At 34.5% G+C, this 17,579-nt stretch overlaps 1 pseudogene; it reads right to left on the reverse strand.

Moving 5' to 3' along the window:
- Positions 1 to 10,113: 10,113 nt before the first annotated feature.
- LOC129509742 (programmed cell death protein 6-like) lies at positions 10,114 to 10,758 on the reverse strand (annotated as a pseudogene).
- Positions 10,759 to 17,579: the final 6,821 nt, after the last annotated feature.

A 17,579-nucleotide genomic window follows, 5' to 3' on the forward strand; every position in this document is an offset into this window, starting at 1 on the left:
ATGTCTTGTTTCTGATCGTAGGGGAAAAATTAGTCTTTTACCATTAAAGTTTGATACTAGGAATAGTTTTGTAGATGCCTTTGATCATGTAAAAGAAGTTCCCTTCCATTCCTACTTTTCTGACAGTTTTTATCAGGAATGGATGTTTGATTTGTTAAGTGCTTTTACTGCATCTATTCAGATGAAGTGTGGGTTTTTTTTTAGTTTCCTAATATGTTAAATTACATTAATTGATGTTCATATGCTAAACTAACTTTGTATTCCTGAGATAAACCCCACTTGGTCATGATTTGATTTACTAAAAATTTGTGAACAATTCTTGCACCTATGTTCATGCGGGAGATTGGTTTAAAGAGTTATTATCTTAAAACATCTTATTTGGTTTCGGATTAGAGCAACAATGGCTTTGTAGGATGTTTCGGGAAATATTCACTTTTCATTACATTTTTGGAAGAGTTTGTATGGAATTGATATTTATTCCATAAAAGTTTAGTGAAATTCTTTAGAAAGTCATTGGGGCTTGGAGTTTTCTTTATGGGAAAGTTTAATACAAATTCAGTTTCCTTACTGGATAGGGCTTATTTGCATTATCTATTTTTTTTAATTGAGCTTTGATAGTTTATACTTACAAATAGTTTCATTTGTGTTTTACAATACATTGACAAAGTTGTTTATAATATTCTCTTATCTTTTTGATATCTGTAGGGTCTGTAGTGGTATCACCACTTATTCTCCAAATTGGTATGCCTTCTTTTTTTCTTGACAGTCAGAGTTTCATCAATTTTATTGGACTTCTCAATTATTGGTTTCATTGATATTCTCTATTGTTCTTTTAGTTCATTTCCACTATGATTTTTATTATTTACTTTCTTTAATTTTAGTTTGCTCTTTTTCTAATTACTCAAGGTATAAGCTGAAGTTATTGATTGGAGATCTTTCTTACTTTCCACTATAGGTTTTAAGTTCCATAAGTTCTCCTCTAAATAGATACTTTAGCAACATTCCATAATTGTGTTTTTTATTTCTAATCAATTCAATTTGACCAATGGGCCAAAGAACAGTACTTAAGTTTTAAATATTAAGGGATTTTCCATATCTCTTTTTTAAATTGATTTTTATTTTATTCCCATTGAAGTTAGATGACATACTTTGTATGATGTGAATCTTTCTGAATTTATTTTACTTTTCATTTATCGACTCTATTCCCTATGCTGTACTTTTCATCATCTATATGACTTATTTATTTTATAGCTTGAAGTTTGTATCTTTTAATGCCTTCACCTCCACCTACTTCCCCCTGGCAGCCACCAATTTGTTCTCTGTATTTAAGAGTTTGGTTTTTTTTGTTTTTTTTTTCTGTTTGTTCACTTGTTTTGTTTTTTAGATTCCACATATAAGCGAAATCACATAGTATTTGTCTTTATTTTGCTTATTTCACTTGGTGTAATAACCTTTAGGTCCATCCATGTTGTCACAAATGGCAAGATTTCATTCTTTTTTAAGGCTAATATTTCATTATATATATATATATATGCCACATCTTCTTTATTCATTCACCTATCAGTGGTCATTTGGGTTGCTTTCATATCTTGGTTATTATAAATAATGATGCAATAAAGATAGGAACACATATATCTTTTCAAATTAATGTTTTCATTTTCTTTAGGTAAATACCCAATAGTGGAATTAATTAGATCAACATGGCAGTTCCATTTTTAATTTTCTGAAGGCCCTCCATACTGTTTTCTATAGTAGCTGTACCAATTTACATTCCCACCAAAATTGTAGAGGGTTCCCTTTTCTCCAGTTCTCACCAACATGTTATTTCTTGTCTTTTTGATACTAGCCATTCTGACTGGTATGGGGTGATAGCTCATTGTAGTTTTGCTTTGCATTTCCCTGATGATTAGTGAAGTTGAGCATCTTTTCATATCTGTTGGCCATCCGTATATCTTTTTTTTAAGATGCTATTTATTTATTCATGAGTGACACAGAGAGAGGCAGAGATATAGGCAGAGGGAGAGGCAGGCTCCCTTCAGGGAGCCTGATGTGGGACTTGATCTCAGGACCCCAGGTCAAGACCTGAGCCACAGCCATACTGTTTGGATTTACTATAGTTTGTAGTAAATATCTTGAAATCCAAGACTGTGATACTGCCAGCTTTGTGCTTTTCTCTACAGATTGCTTTGGCAGGGGGGCAGCTGGATTGTGCAGCTGGTTAAGTGTCTGACTTGGTTTTGGCTCAGGTTGTGACTGAGCCCCATGCCAGGCTCCATGCACAGTGCAGAGTCTGATTAAGTTTCTCTCTCCCTCTCTCTGCTCTTCCCCCATGTGTGCTTTCTCTCTCTCTCTCAAATAAATAAATAAGTGAAAAATAAATAAATAAATAAATAAATAAATAAATAAATAAATAAATAAATTTTTTTTTTTAAAGATTGTTTTGGCAGGGAACCTGGCTGACTCAGAAGAGCATATAACTCTTGATCTTGGTGTTTGAGCCCCACATTAGGTATAGAGATTACTCACAAAAAAATAAAACAATTTTTTATAAAAGATTGGTTTGGATATTCAGTCTTTTGTAGTTCCATTCAAATTTTGGGTTTATTTGTTCTAGTTCTGTGAAAAATGCTGTTGGTATTTTGAGAGGGATTGAACTGAATCTATACATTGCTTTGGATAATGCAGAAATTTTAACCATGAGCACATGTCTCTTTTCCATGTGTTTGTATCATCTTCAATTTCTTTCATTAATGTCTTATGGTTTACAGGGTATAGGTCTTTCATTTGCTTCATTAAATTTATTCCTGGTTATTTTATTCTTTTTGATGCAATTGTAAGTGGGATTGTAATTTCTCTGTTAGTTCATTATTAGTGTATAAAAATGCAACACATTTCTGTATATTCATTTTGTACCCTGCAACTTTACTAAATGCATGTATTAATTCTAATAGTTTTTTTGTGGAGTCTTCAGGGTTTTCTATATATAGGATCATGTCATCTGCAAATAGTGACAATTTTATTTCTTCCTTACCAATTTGGATGCCCTTTCTTTTTTTCTTTCTTTCTTTCTTTCTTTCTTTCTTTCTTTCTTTCTTTCTTTCTTCTTTCTTTCTTTCTCTTTCTTTCTTTCTTTCTTTCTTTTCTTTCCTTCCTTCCTTTTCTTCTTTCTTTCTTTCTTTCTTTCTTCTTTCTTTCTTTCTTTCTTTCTTTCTTTCTTTCTTTCTTTCTCTTTCTTTCTTTCTTCTTTCTTTCTTTCTTTCTTTCTTTCTTTCTTTCTTTCTTTCTTTCTTCTTTTTTTCTTTCTTCTTTCTTTCCCTTTCTTTCTTTCTCTTATCTGATTCCTACAGCCAAGACTTCCAGTATTATGCTGAATAAAAGTGGTGATAGTGGACAATCCTTGTCTTACTCTTGATTTTAGAGAAAATGCTTTCAGTTTTTTAGAACTGAGTATATTAGTTTGTAGATTTTTTGTATGTTCCCTCTAAGCCTAGTTTATTGAAAGGTTTTATGATGAATAGATGTTGTATTTTGTCAAATGCTGCTTTTTATGTATCTTTTGAGGTAATCATATGGTTTTTATTCTTCTTGTTAATGTGATGTATCACATTGATTGATTTGTGATTATTGAACCACTCTTGCATCCCTGGAATAAATCCCACTTGTGGTAAATTATCCCTTAAATGTATTGTTGAATTCATTTTTTTAGTATTTTGTTGAGGAGTTTTATATCACTGTTCATAAGGGATGTGATCCTGGAGTTTTCTGCTGTGTGTGTGTGTGTGTGTGTGCACATGTGTGTTTGTGTGTTTCTTTTTCTTTTTTGTAGGGTCTTTGTCTGATTTGGTTTCAGTCTAGTGCTGGCCTCATAGAACAAATTAGGAAGTTTTTCTTCCTCTTCTATCTTTTGGAATAGTTTGAGAATAGGTATTACCTCTTCTTTAAATGGTTGGTAGAATTTACCCATGAAGCCACGTGGTCCTGGACTTTTGTTGGGGAATTTTTTTGATTACTAATTCAATTTTATTACTAGTAATCATTTGTTCAAGTTTTCTATTTCTTTGTGATTCAGAGATGGAAAATCATGTTTCTAGGAATTCATCCATTTCTTCTAGGTTGAGTTTGTTGGTATATAGTTTTTCATAGTATTCTCTTATAATTCCTTGTATTTCTGTGGTTGTTATTTCTCTTCTTTAATTTCTGCTTTCAAGTCCTCTCTCTTTTCCTTATGAGTCTGGCAAAAGGTTTATCCATTTTATTTTTTTAAAGAACCAGCACTTGGTTTCCTTCATGTTTTATATTGTTTTTTTAGTCTCTATTTCATTTACTTCTGCTCTAGTATTTGTTATTTCCTTCCTTCTACTAACTTCTGACTTTTTTGTTTTCTTTTTCTAGGTCCTTTAGGTGAAGGTTATATTTTTTAATTGAGTTGTCTTGTGTCTTGAGATAGGCCTGTTATTACTCTATCTTAGAACTGCTTTTGCTCTGTCTCAAAGATTTTGCACCATTGTGTTTTCAATTTAACTTGTTTCTATGTATTTTTTTATTCGATCTTTGATTTCTTTGTTGACCTACTGGTTGCTTGGCAGAATGTTGTTTAGACTTTTGTCTAATACAAATTGTCTAATACAATACAAATGCATTTGTATTTTTTCCAGTTTTTTTCTTGTAATTGATTTCTAGTTTCATACCATTGCAGTCAGAAAAGATGCTTTATATAAATCTTAAATTTACTGAGACTTGTTCTATGGCTTAACATGTGATCTATCGTGGATAGTATTCCATGTGCCCTTGAAAAGAATGTGTATTTTCTTGTATTTGAATGGAATGTTCTGTATATATTTATTTGGTCCATCTGGTCTCATGTGTTGTTCAAACCATTGTTTCTTTGTTGATTTTCTATTTGGATGATCTGTGCATTGATGTAAATGAGGTGTTAAACTCCTAATATTATTGTATTGCTGTCAATTTCTTCAAGTTTGTTACTATTTGCTTTATACATTTAGCTCTCCTCTGTTGGGAGCATAGGTAGTTGCTATTGTTATATCCTCCTGTTGGATTGATACTTTTATCATTATACAATGTCTTTTGTCTATTGATACATTTTTTGTTTTAAAGTTGATACATTTTTTGTTTTAAAGTCAATTTTGTCTAACATAAGTATTGTACCCCAGCGTTTTTCTTTCATTTGCATGGAACACCTTATTCCATCACTTCACTTTCAGCCTGTACGTATCTTTAGGTCTGAAGTCAGTCTCTTGTGGGCAGTATATAGATGGGTCTTGTTTTTTATTCATTCAGTCACCCTATGTCTTGTGACTGGAGTATTTAGTCCATTTACATTTAATTATTGATAGGAGTGTACTTATTGCCATTTTGTTAACTGATTTCTGGTTGATTTTGTAGGTTTTCTCTATTCATTTCTTTTTCTCTTGCTCTCTTCCTTTGTGGTTTGATGGCTTTCTTTAGCGTTATTCTTTGATTTCTTTATCTTTTGTTACTGAATTTACTGAGATCTTGTTTTATAGCCAGGAATATGGTCTATCTGGTAAATGTTCTGGGTGGACTTGAAAGAAATATATATTCTGCTGCTGTTGAGTGGAGTGTTTGAAAACATCAATTAAATCAAAATGCCTGGGGCATCTGGGTAGCTCAGTAATTGAGTTTCTGCCTTTGGTTCAGGGTATGATCCCGAGCCTGGGATTGAGTCTCACATCAGGCTCCCCATGGGATGCCTGCTTCTCCCTCTGCCTATGTCTCTGCCTCCCTCTCTCTCTGTGTCTCTCATGAATAAATAAATAAAATCTTTTTTAAAATAAATAAATAAAGCTGTTTGTTAATATTATTAAAATCTTCTGTGTCCTTGTTGACTTTCTGTCTACTTATTCTATCAATTATTGGGTGAAGGATATTGAACTCTCCATTTGTGGAGTTGTTAATTTCTGCATGTATTTTGCAGTTCTTTGGTTAGGCAAATACATTATTTAGTACTGTTATTCCTCCTAATGATTTGACTGCTTTAATATTGTGAGATAATATTCTTTTCCCTGGAAATATTCTTCGCTCTGAAATCGACTTTCTCTAATGTAATTATAGCTATTCTAGATTTTCTTTGACTAGTATTAATGTGGTATATTATTTTTCACCCTTTAACTTTTAACTATTTGTGTCTTTATCTTTAAAGTGACTTTTTTGGGCAGCCGGGGTGGCTCAGCAGTTTAGCGCCGCCTTCAGCCCAGGGTGTGATCCTGGAGACCCAGGATTGAGTCCCGCATCAGGCTTTTTGCATGGAGCCTGTTTCTCCCTCTGCCTGTGTCTCTGCCTCTCTCTCTGTGTGTGTGTCTCTCATGAATAAATAAATAAAATCTTTTTTAAAAAAAGATTTAAAGTGACTTTTTTTGTAAGTAGTATATAGTTGAGGATTGCTTTTTAAGAAATTCAATATGAAAATCTTTGCCTTTTAATTAGTCGTGTTTTAAGAGTGTTTTTTAATTATTTATTTTACTTCTTTCATTAGTTTATTAGCTATAACTCTTTGTTTCATTATGTAAGTGGTTGCTTTAGATTTTATATTCTACATCTTTGACCTCTCCCAATCATACTCTACTTTCAAGGGTATTATACTACTTCACATATATTATAAGAATTGTTGTATAGTATACCTTAATTTCTCTACTCCTGACTTTAATGCTATACTTTATTTATTATGCATATGTATCTCACAAGTAATTGTTATCATTGTATTTAATAAAATATTTAAATAATAAGAAAAATCTGACATATTTACCATGTAGTTTATCATGTAACTACCCTGATGCTCTTCATTCCTTTTATAGATCTAGATTTCTATCCAGTACTATTTTTCTATTATTTGAAGATTGCTAGTGATGAATATTTCTTTTAAAAAACACTTTTATTGGGTATAGATTTGTAGCTTGACAGTTGTTTTTTTTTCTTTTAGTACTTTCAAGATGTAGCTCAACTGTCTTTCACATTGTTTCTGATGAGAAATCTGTTGTCATCCTTATCTGTGTTTCTCTATACATAATATATCATCTACTATGTAAACATCTAAAAACTAAATATATAAAGGATTTTTTCTTTTTTTACTGTTTTTTTTCCCACTGGTTTTAAGCAATTTCATAATATACCTTGGTGACGTTTTCTTCATTTTCTTGTGTGTAGGATTTATGGAACTTCCTGGATCTATGAGTTTATAGTTTTTCATCATATTTGAAACATTTTGGACATTATATCCTCAACTATAGTTCATGTCTCATTCTTCTTTCTTTGTAAACTCCAGTTATACATATATTAGGCTGCTTGAATTCATCCCTTATTCCACTGATGCTTTTTAAAAATTAATTTAAAATTTTTTTTGTTTTCATTTAGAGAGTTTCCATTATTTTTCTTCATTTATCTTTTTACTAAAATACTTAGTCTGCTGCCAATCCTAAACAGTGTAGCTTTCATTGTGGACATTGTTTTTACCTCTAATTTGGGTTCTTTTTTTATATCTTCTCTGTTTCTACATAATATTTGAATATCTGGGACACAGTTAAAGTATCTGTGTCATCTGAGTTGGTTTCTGCTGATTGATTTTTGTCCTCATTATGGAATGTATTTTTCTTGCTTCTTTGTATGCTTGGTAATCTTTAATTAAATGCCAATTAAATTGGCTTTGTGATTTCACATACTTGGTTTCTAGATATTTTTGTATTTCTATCAATATTCTTTTTTAAAAGACTTACTTATTTTTATTAGAGAGAGAGAGAGCATGAGCAGGGGGAGGAAGGGCAGAGGAAAAGGGAGAGGGACAGAATGAACCCTAAGCAGACTCCCCACTGAGTGTAGAGCCTGATGTGGGGCTCAATCCCAGAACCCTGAGATCATGGCCTGGCCAAAATCAAGAGCCAGACACAACCAATGGAGCCACCCAGGTACTCTTCCTATAAATATTCTTAAACTTTGCAGTTAAATTAGTTGGAAACAGTTCGATTCTTTTAAGTTTGCTTTTAAGAGTTGTTAGGCATTACCAGGAGTATTTAGTCTAGGACCAATTTTAAATTTCTTTCTCTTACTAAAGCACCTCCATTTTGTTATTTTCCACCTTTTATGAAGCATCAGGTTTATCAGTCTGGCTGGTGCAAAAAGGCATTAATCTGACCTTGTGTAAGTGCTAGGCACTGCTCCCTCTAATATTCTCTCATCATTCTTTTCCTGGCCTCAGGTGGTTTCCAAATATATATATTCCAGGTAGTACTCAGTCAAATACTTATCTCCAGAATTATTTGTCTGCTGTTTGGTGTCTGTCCTACGAACTCTAGCCTCCTTGGTCTCCCTGGATACTTAGCCTTGTCTCTTCAACTCAGGGAATCTGCTGGGCTCTATTTGGTCCCCTCTCCCAACTTGTACTGCACACTGTCAACTCTCTCAAGGGAGTGAGCTAGGACAATAATAGAGCCCACTTCATTTGTTCTCCATCTCTCAATATCACTGCCCTTTTTTCCCCCCTGACCTATTGTATTCTGAGAATGGTAGTTTTGTTTGTTGTCTATTTTTGTTGCTGTTGTTATTTCAGATGGGAGAGTAAATCTGGTTCTTGTTACTCAATCTATTACGGAATCTCAGGTCATTATATTTTTATTATGTTGTTTTTATTTTATTATAGATTTATAGATTACCATTTCTTCATGGTTAGTGCTTTTAATGGCCTATTTAAGCAACCTTTGAATATTCTGAGGTACCAAAGATATTCTCTTTGTTTTCACTTTAAAGCTTTATTTGTTTTACCTCTTGCATTTAGTGTGCAATCAATCTGGAATTGATTTTTTTTATATGGTTTAAATAGGGGTCAAGAAACTTTTTATTGTATGGATACGCAATTGACTCCTCACTACTTACTAAAAAGACCATACTTTCTGCACTTCACTGTAGAGTGTTGCCTTTGTCATAAATCAGGTGGCTGTACATCTATTGTTCAGGTTATAGACTCTATTCTGTTCCAGTTCTCAAGTTTCCTATAATGCCACACTTTTTAAATTAGTATAGTTCATAGTGAGTATTAATATATGGTAGTAAGGCTTTCAGTTTTTAAATTTACTGTTCCTAAAAACTTCCTTGTTTACTCATAAGCCTTTGCATTTCCTTATGAATTTCAGAATCATCAATTTCTGCAAAAAATGTACCTGTTGGGATTTTACGTGGCTTACACTGAATTGATAGATTAGTTTGGGGTAAAGTGACATCTTTATATATAGGTTCTTTTTGTCCATGAACGTGGTACATTCTCCATTTATTTAGCTCCTCTCAACTTCCCTCACTAATGTTTTGTAGTTTTCAGTGTAAAAATATTGTACATTTTTGTTCTGCTTGGTATCTTAAAGGTCGTCCATATTAACAAGGATCATTAACTCATTTTCTCCCCAAATATTTTCTAAGCTTTCAAAATGGTAAGAAAAACCAGACATGAGTCTGTCTACATGAAGCATATAGTGTAGTGATAATAAAAATTTTTATCATATTCACAGTGCAAGTAGTAATTCTGTATCATCAAAACAACCGTATAACATGTTAAACTAATACTGAATTTTATAGATGTCATGAGTTTATTTTCACTTTTACATTTGTTTAGTTTTTTTGAGGGGCAGGACAGGAAGCACATTTGCTTTACTGCTTATGCTGTATATTTAAACAAATACAATAAACCCTGTTTAAAAATGTAAGATACATAAAAGCCTCTGTGCAAGTTCTGTATTATTTTAAAATTCCTATTGGCTAATGAGAGTATTTCCACTATAGAATTGGAGCTATCTGGAAATTCACATGATAAATTTTTTGAATGCAGGATACCTGAAACATTATTGCATCTTGCTTCATGAGACAACTGAACAGTCTCAAATCAAATGTTTGCAGGTGAATAATGATTATAACTATTGTTACATTTGCAAAGACCTTAATATGCTTATCCACATATGTACAGTCAAGTCCTCAAATGTTAATTATATAAAATCTAAAGGAAGAACAAATGTAGCTGCATTTGTGTCCTGTTTCTTTAAAGGGAGATTTGGAATTTTTAGTCTTCCATAAGTCATTTGCTATTTGCAAAGGCTAGAGTTATAAGATGCCGAAGACCATGGACAGATACTGGTCATATGACACTTGAATCCAGCCATCCTGATCAGTATGGTAATACCTAAATATATCTGTTGATGTTGGTAAGGAAATCATGGAGTATTGCACTTAGCAGGCCACAGAAACTTCAATATCACTGATCTTGCATTCTGTAAGATGATGCATTATTGGATGAACATCAAATGATCTGCCCCTGTCTTTGTCAAACTTGTGAATGAGGATGTTATGAAACTGGTCAGAGAGCCAGTACGCTGAGAGTGTTCTTGTCAATCATCCTATAATTGTCCCTGTCATTAAGTGGGGAAGATATTCTGATAGTCTGTGATGTACTTCCAGATGCCAGTGAACTTGCTGAAGGTCATACCAGCCTTGTTCTCTCAAACATAGACATGCTTGACCTGACAGTCAACTGATTAAATGGAGTCCATGTGCCACTGGATAGTGCTTTCTGAAGCTTATTGTTCATATCACCCCACTCCTGTCTTCATCAACCCTCTAGAAAGTGTTCCACAAGGAGCTCTGGTCTGGCAGCACTGCATATCTAGCAGGCCTGGCCCTGGTGCCTGGGCAGTAGAGTAGGCGCCATGGGCTCAGGTGCAGATGTGGGCTGAGGTGCCAGGGGAACATGAGAGGTATTTAGGTTTTATTATATAAAATCAACAGATTTGATTAACATCATGGCAAAAATAATTTAAGTTATGGGATCTACAAGAACTTTTTTCTTTTGCAAATTGTCTATTACTAAAATTCGAAAAACTTTAAGAAAATGGTTTTTGCTTAATTCATGTTAATTTTCAAATTGAATGTTAAATATGTAGGTATAATTGTGCAAAGTAACTCAAGGAACTTTTCAGAAATAGCCTGTAAATCTTTGATCAAAGAATTTAGTTACTGATGGGGTTTCTTTCTTCCTTAAGGTAGCAAAAGAGAGTCTTTTAGTAAAAACTCCTTCATTAGGGGATCCCTGGGTGGCTCAGTGGTTCAGCGCCTGCCTTTGGCCCAGGGCGTGATCCTGGAGTCCCAGAATTGAGTCCCGCATCAGGCTCCTGGTATGGAGCCTGCTTCTCCCTCTGCCTCTCTCTCTCTCTCTCTCTCTCTCTCTCTGTCTATCATGAATAAATAAATAAAATCTTTTTAAAAAACCTCCTTCATTAAATGAAGTATGAGAGGAAATATTATGACATATCAAAGGTAGAGGATAAGCTCTAAGTCTCATAGTCCATGAGAACTTAACTGGTGGTTTTTAGTCATTTGTATTTGGGTCATTGCTCATGCCTGGTTAAAACATTGATGTTATCTTGGTAGTGTTCATCTGAGAAACAAAAAGTGTACAAACACAAGAGCTATTTGGGACTGAGCTCAAAACCAGCGGATTTTAAGAGATTTTTTTTGTTGAGGGTTTGTTTTTGTTTTTAATATTTGGTCTAGCAGGATCTCTGGAACTTTATTCTATGAGCACTTTGGATGAGGGAATCAAGTGTAAAGTAAGGCAAGATGCAAGGTATACCTATATAAATAATATTTAGGTGAAAGTGAAGAACTTAATTGATCAGATTTTTCAAAATAGACATATTTGACATCATGTAATTTAAATACTCAGATTTACTACCAGTTTTTCTTCTTTTCCTACAGATATTTGGCATCAGTAACCATGATGAAAATCTCAAACACCAGGCACTGCATTTCATGAACATGTGTTGAACTGAAATAAATTTTGCTTATAGATTTAGAGAAAATCTTGTTTCTTATCAAAACAATAAAAGTAGTACTGTTAACTCTTGAGAAAAAGCCATGTTAAAAATGATTTCTGTAAAGTCATCTTACTGTATCATCTATAGGCTCATTATGAAAGACCTAAAAATGTGATACCTTTGAAATCAGAGGAAGAAGAGGTCCTGCTTTTTTCATGATGTTATTCTTCAACAAGTGTGTGACTAATAGAGAAGGTATGTGACTCTTGGGGCATCCCTGCAGGTACACTGAATGAGTAAATTCTTAGCAGCATTATGACATCACCAGGGAGCGTGACTTGGGTCAAGAACTTGGCAGGAGGCTTTGGGAACAGCAGAATCAACAGCAATCAGGATTGGCAAGCCAACATACTGGCCACCATAAAACTGAAAAGAGAGCTTATTGTACCTCATGCACAGCAGCAGGTTTAACAGAAAAGTAGACATGTTTATAGTCCCAGATTTACAGCATGCCTTATAAACACCTTATTACTTAGAATCCAGTCTGCTGTCCTAGAAACTAAGAATGTGACTTTGTTAAGCAGTAGGATTTGTTGACATAAATGTCTTGACTAAGTTTGCCATTGTGGTTAACCAAAACGCATTTACTCCTGGGAAAGTAAACACAAGCAAACAAAATGCCTCTTATACTACAATACAGTAAGTTTCAAATTGACCAAACTTAATGCTATGACATAAATATGCTTAATGTTTATGGAATTTTTTAGAAACCTTTTGCCATGTTGGGCTTACCATCCTGTTTAAGTCTTACTAAATGGGAATGTGTTTTCAGAATTACATGTGCTTAAAGACTTCATCAGAAATATTCAGAAAACCTGCCATGAATACTGGGGCTGACCACGCAGCAAATAAAATGGGTCATGGTCTCCTTAGACATTAATGTGGATAAATCAGTTCTGCACCATGTAATAGCTACACACTGAAATGGTTACCAACAATTAAAAATAGAGAACTAATGGAAAATAATGCTGAATAAATATTATAAAACCACATGAAAATACATTCAAGGAAGGCAAAGTATCTGGCTGGAACCCACAACGTTGAAAAAATTCCTAGGGAAAAAATGAAATTTCAGACTGATCTGCTGCTGCTTAAAAAAATTCATCTAAAACCCTTAGTTTGGGGGTAGATTTTTGAAATGTCAGGACCATTGGAGAAGAACATAATAAACTTAGCAGGTTTCCTATCCTTTCAGGCTTATAGTCTGCCCTCTTCAAACTTCAAAAATTCTATAGCGAAAAAGTTCTTTATGTCAGATATAAATAGGTAGCCATGATTACATACTTTGGATTTAAAATAATGACCGTTTTGTAAAAGAAGTTATATTAATAAAGATCTACAGAAAATTAAGAAGATGATGTCTCTGTGATTGACAGAATAAAATGTGAACAATATACAGTTGTTGATTTATCAAATCCTACAAAACAGATCCTATAAATGATAAGAACAAGGAAATCTTTCTAACTGAACCATGTAGTTGGCTTCATAAGTCATAGCTAAAGAAAATGACCAAATGAAGCCATGAAAATATTTTTACAAGTCTAAGGTATTGGAGATATTATTCTGCAGTAGCATATTAAGGAATAATATCAGGGATTTAGTTGACTAAGCTCCACGAGTCTCCTCCAAATCAAATGCAGGCCATATGAATAGAAGTTAAAATGTTCAAAATTAGAGAGTTGATGGTTGCAATCAAGATAGGAATTACTGTTCATAGTTCTGGGTGCACAAATTAAAACTGACATTGACAAACTAAAGGAAACGCAAAGGAGAGTTATTTGAAGAGAAATTAGGACCACATATTCTTACATTATAAGAAAGTTGAAAAAGGTCAGGATATCTAGTTTGTCAAAAAAATGTTTTCAGAGAAATATGAAAAATATTGTTGATTCAACTACATGGAATACAGGATAATCTAGTTTTGTTCTAGGTTCAACAAGAAGAACTTAAAAGGAAACTAGCAAGAATGAACTTGCTATTTCTAAATAAGCAAAGTTGTCAAGAAATAGGATGGCCTTCTTTGGGAGAATGGACACCACTGGAAATATTGAAAGGTTGAACAACTCATTGGTGGCTTTATAGAAGAGAGTGAAGCTCTGGAGGGAAGGAGAGATTGGACTATATGGACTGATTTTCAAATGGTTCAATGGAACCTTAGCATCTGCATTGAAACAAAGAGATTGAGTAATATGTTAGAGCTTTGCCCCTCTTTTTTCTTTCCTTTACTCAAAGCAGTTTTGGTCAAATCTGTTTTATATATGACACTCTATCCAAGATTTAATTTTACAAAAGGCTGTGTTAATAAAAATCTCAAACCATTAAAAAGATGATTTCTAACATTATTTCTGATGTTATTACATGATTCAAATGTGGAAAACTTCCATCTTTATGGTGTACTCACTGTCATGTTTCTAAGACCAGAAGAAATCTGTTTAATGAAATGCTGGTACTCAGAGGGCTCAGAGGATGATATGTGAAGGAATAGCAATGGTTACTACCAAGACTGTGGCTTGGGCAGAAGAGATTAACTCATAGCAGACATGTGGTGAAGGTAAATTTCTAGGAAAATCAGAAGAAAAAACCTTCAGTTTAGAGATGTGATATATTGGAGTAATTTCTAAAACCACATGAATATTGTTCACAGTATCGTGAAAGAAAAAACATCCCTGTCCTCCAAGGAGTTTCTCAATGCTGATGTTCCTTAAATCAGACTTCATTTCCAGTGAGGTACTAATTTTATGAATTACTTGTAGAAATCTTCTCTGAGGACAGGGAAGGAGGCTGATTTCATTTTTTAGGTATCTTAGCATGTTAAGGCCACTGGCATAAGTCCAGAGCAAAGTATGCATCCTTCTTTGGCCATCCTCTTCTATAGAAGAGCAGTTGATAATTTAGAAGTATTATCCCAGACATGATCTCATTTTGTCTCTCAATGATGACCCAAGGTATATAGGATATGCATTTTCACCTTCAATTCCCAAATGAGAGAACTCGAATAAAGAATAATCGTGACCAGCTGAGATCACACAGCTATTACATGGGGGACCAGGATGAAATCTTTCTTGATCCCAAGTTTAAAACTCTTTTGTAATAATTTCAGCACATTAATTCTTCAACTAAGGAGCTCTGATAAAGCTCAGAGTTCCCTAAAACTTTGTCTTTCTTTCTACAATTTCTTTGTGCCTGACATATAGTAACTGATTTGACAAAGCCTTAGCTTTGGATGCCTAAGTGGACAAAAATCTCCACTTGGATTCAAATAGTAACATCTCTATTAAAAATCAACAGTTCTCTAGAAATAAACAGGTCTATTAAAAAAAAACTTAATTCAGTGACTCAGCAAATTGTGCTGTGATAGCTTTCAGTAATTACTTTTTATTTTTGTTTTTGTTTTTTTTTTTTAAATGTCTATGGTAAGAGAAGCATGCAGAAAAACATCAGGTTTTGCATGCTCTTTTATTTTCATTACCTCTTCTACTACTTGAGAATGTCTGGCCTTCACTAGCTTGCTGAATGTCTGGCAGGTGGACCAGTCTTGGCAAAAGATCTTGGATTGTATTAGCTGAAAACAAAGGCCCCTTGAGAAGCTAGATTTCCCCCTAAATGGTGCCCTGGAAAATGGTTCATTTTTCTTGACTGTTCAATTTCTAGTTTGAGTTTACAAATTCCAGAGTGCCAGGGTCTTAGATGCAAGGATTTTTAGTAAAAAGTAAATTCTAATTTGGCCCCCACAGGAAGCAGAGGAAAAAGCCACAATGATTTTCTTATCTGTTTTTATACTTGGACTTCACTGCCTCCCCCAAGAAGAGAGTAGATGGTGTCTATTAAGAAACAATTTACTCTTGCAGCCAACTCAGAGCAATTTCCACAAGATTAGTCCTACTTTCCTGGGTTAGTGTAGCTGAAGATAGAGTTTCTCAAAGGATAGTTAGTCCTTGAATAGAGATTAAGACCATGTATGCACAGGACATGGCATAAAATAGTTCCATTTTCAACCACATACTATATCCTTTTCATGGAAAATCACAGTGCATATAGAAAATCCTATAGTTAAGAAATCAACTGTTCTTTGCTTAGCCCAATATTTCTGAAAGTTAGTTGGTTATTGTGTTGATCCCTTGCTTGCCCTTTCCCTGCTCTTCCTGTATTGGGGAGAGGTGGAAGAGAGTGAGTATTCTGACAAGCAGTGCTTTTTTTCAGGCTTCCATTGGCAACAAGCTTCCTGCTGAGTTTGGCTAATGTCAGGCTATGGTGGTAGATTAGAAGATAGGAAGAAGGGAGAAGCCATGGTATTCCTGCTGCCCTGTCCCACACACAGCCTCAGTGGATTTTTCTGCAACAATGGTATTTCCTTCATAGTTTCAGCCTTCCTATAATGGGCTCTCAGTGTTCCAACTTCTATTGGGTGATCCTATATCCACTTTCCTTTACACTAAAGGTAGTAAGGGATTCTGCTATTGCTAATCTATGGTATGCGTTGCAAGTGGTGGGCCAAGTGGTTTCCAGAAATGTCCCTAGAATTCTGCATGCCAGGACTCACAGAACATGCTCACTTGTCCTGTTAGCAGAGCACTAGTTGCACAGATTTCAGAATAGTGGGAATATTGGCTATCTGCAGCATGGAATCTGCCTCTGTCTCACATTTCTAGATCTTTGGAGGTCTAGTTAAGTGCCTTGGCCAGCTTGTTGGTAAGCAGCATGGCCTATCCAAAGGACTTTCAGCAACCGGGTCCCTACAGCTGGATTTGTTTCCACTACCTGGAGAGAAACTTCTGTAATCCCCACTGACATCTTCTCAGCATTTGTGGGGTTTCTAACAAGTGCTCATCTGTCCAATACCATAGGAAAAAATGGATTGTATACACCAGTTCCTAAGTTTTCCCCACAAGAATCCCACATTGAGATTGATAGTGTTCCTTTTAGGGCCAGTGACCTCTCCAGACAAGTCTGAGGTAATATATCAAGTCACCGATTTCTAAGTAGCACTGACTTCTATAGTTTGGCACTCTTTTGCAAAAAGTAGTATCAGGTATGGTAAGCTAACTATGTCCTCCCAAAGATGCCTACACTTTCCAAAGATGCCCAGAACCTGATATGCTAACTTACATGGCAAAGCGAACTTGGCAGATGTGATTAAGTTTAGGGTTTTAAGATGGGAGATTATCTTGTACTATCAGGTGGGCCCAATAACCATAAAGGTCCTTATAAGAGGGCAACAGAAGAGTCATGGTCAGGAAAAAAGATGTAATGATAGAAGCATAACTGGAATAATATGAAGCCATGAGTCAAAGAATGTGGGCAGCCTTCAGAAACCAGAAAAATAAAACAGATTCTTCCCCAGAGCCTCCAGAAGGAGCACAGCCCTGCTGACTCATTTTAGACTTCTTCTAGGCCTGCATATAATAAATCTGTGTCATTTTAAGCCACTAAGTGTGTTATAATTTGTTGTAGCAAGGATGCTACAATACCCTAGGGGTGATGAAGGTAAAATAAAACTTGAATTCAATTGAAGATTCTGAGGTTCCTTCAGCACCCTGACACAGTCTAAATTTCTTCAAGAGGATTACTTTGGATTGGTCTCCCCATCTATCTGTTCTAGTTGGGCCTGATTTGTCACTTTCAATTCAATAATACCTTCAGGTACTGATCTTTGAAATAATAGTTTCTATAATCCTGATACCTGCCAGGTGATTTTTT

This window comes from Nyctereutes procyonoides, unplaced genomic scaffold (genome assembly GCF_905146905.1).
Source record: "Nyctereutes procyonoides isolate TBG_1078 unplaced genomic scaffold, NYPRO_anot_genome, whole genome shotgun sequence".
Taxonomy (NCBI): domain Eukaryota; kingdom Metazoa; phylum Chordata; class Mammalia; order Carnivora; family Canidae; genus Nyctereutes; species Nyctereutes procyonoides.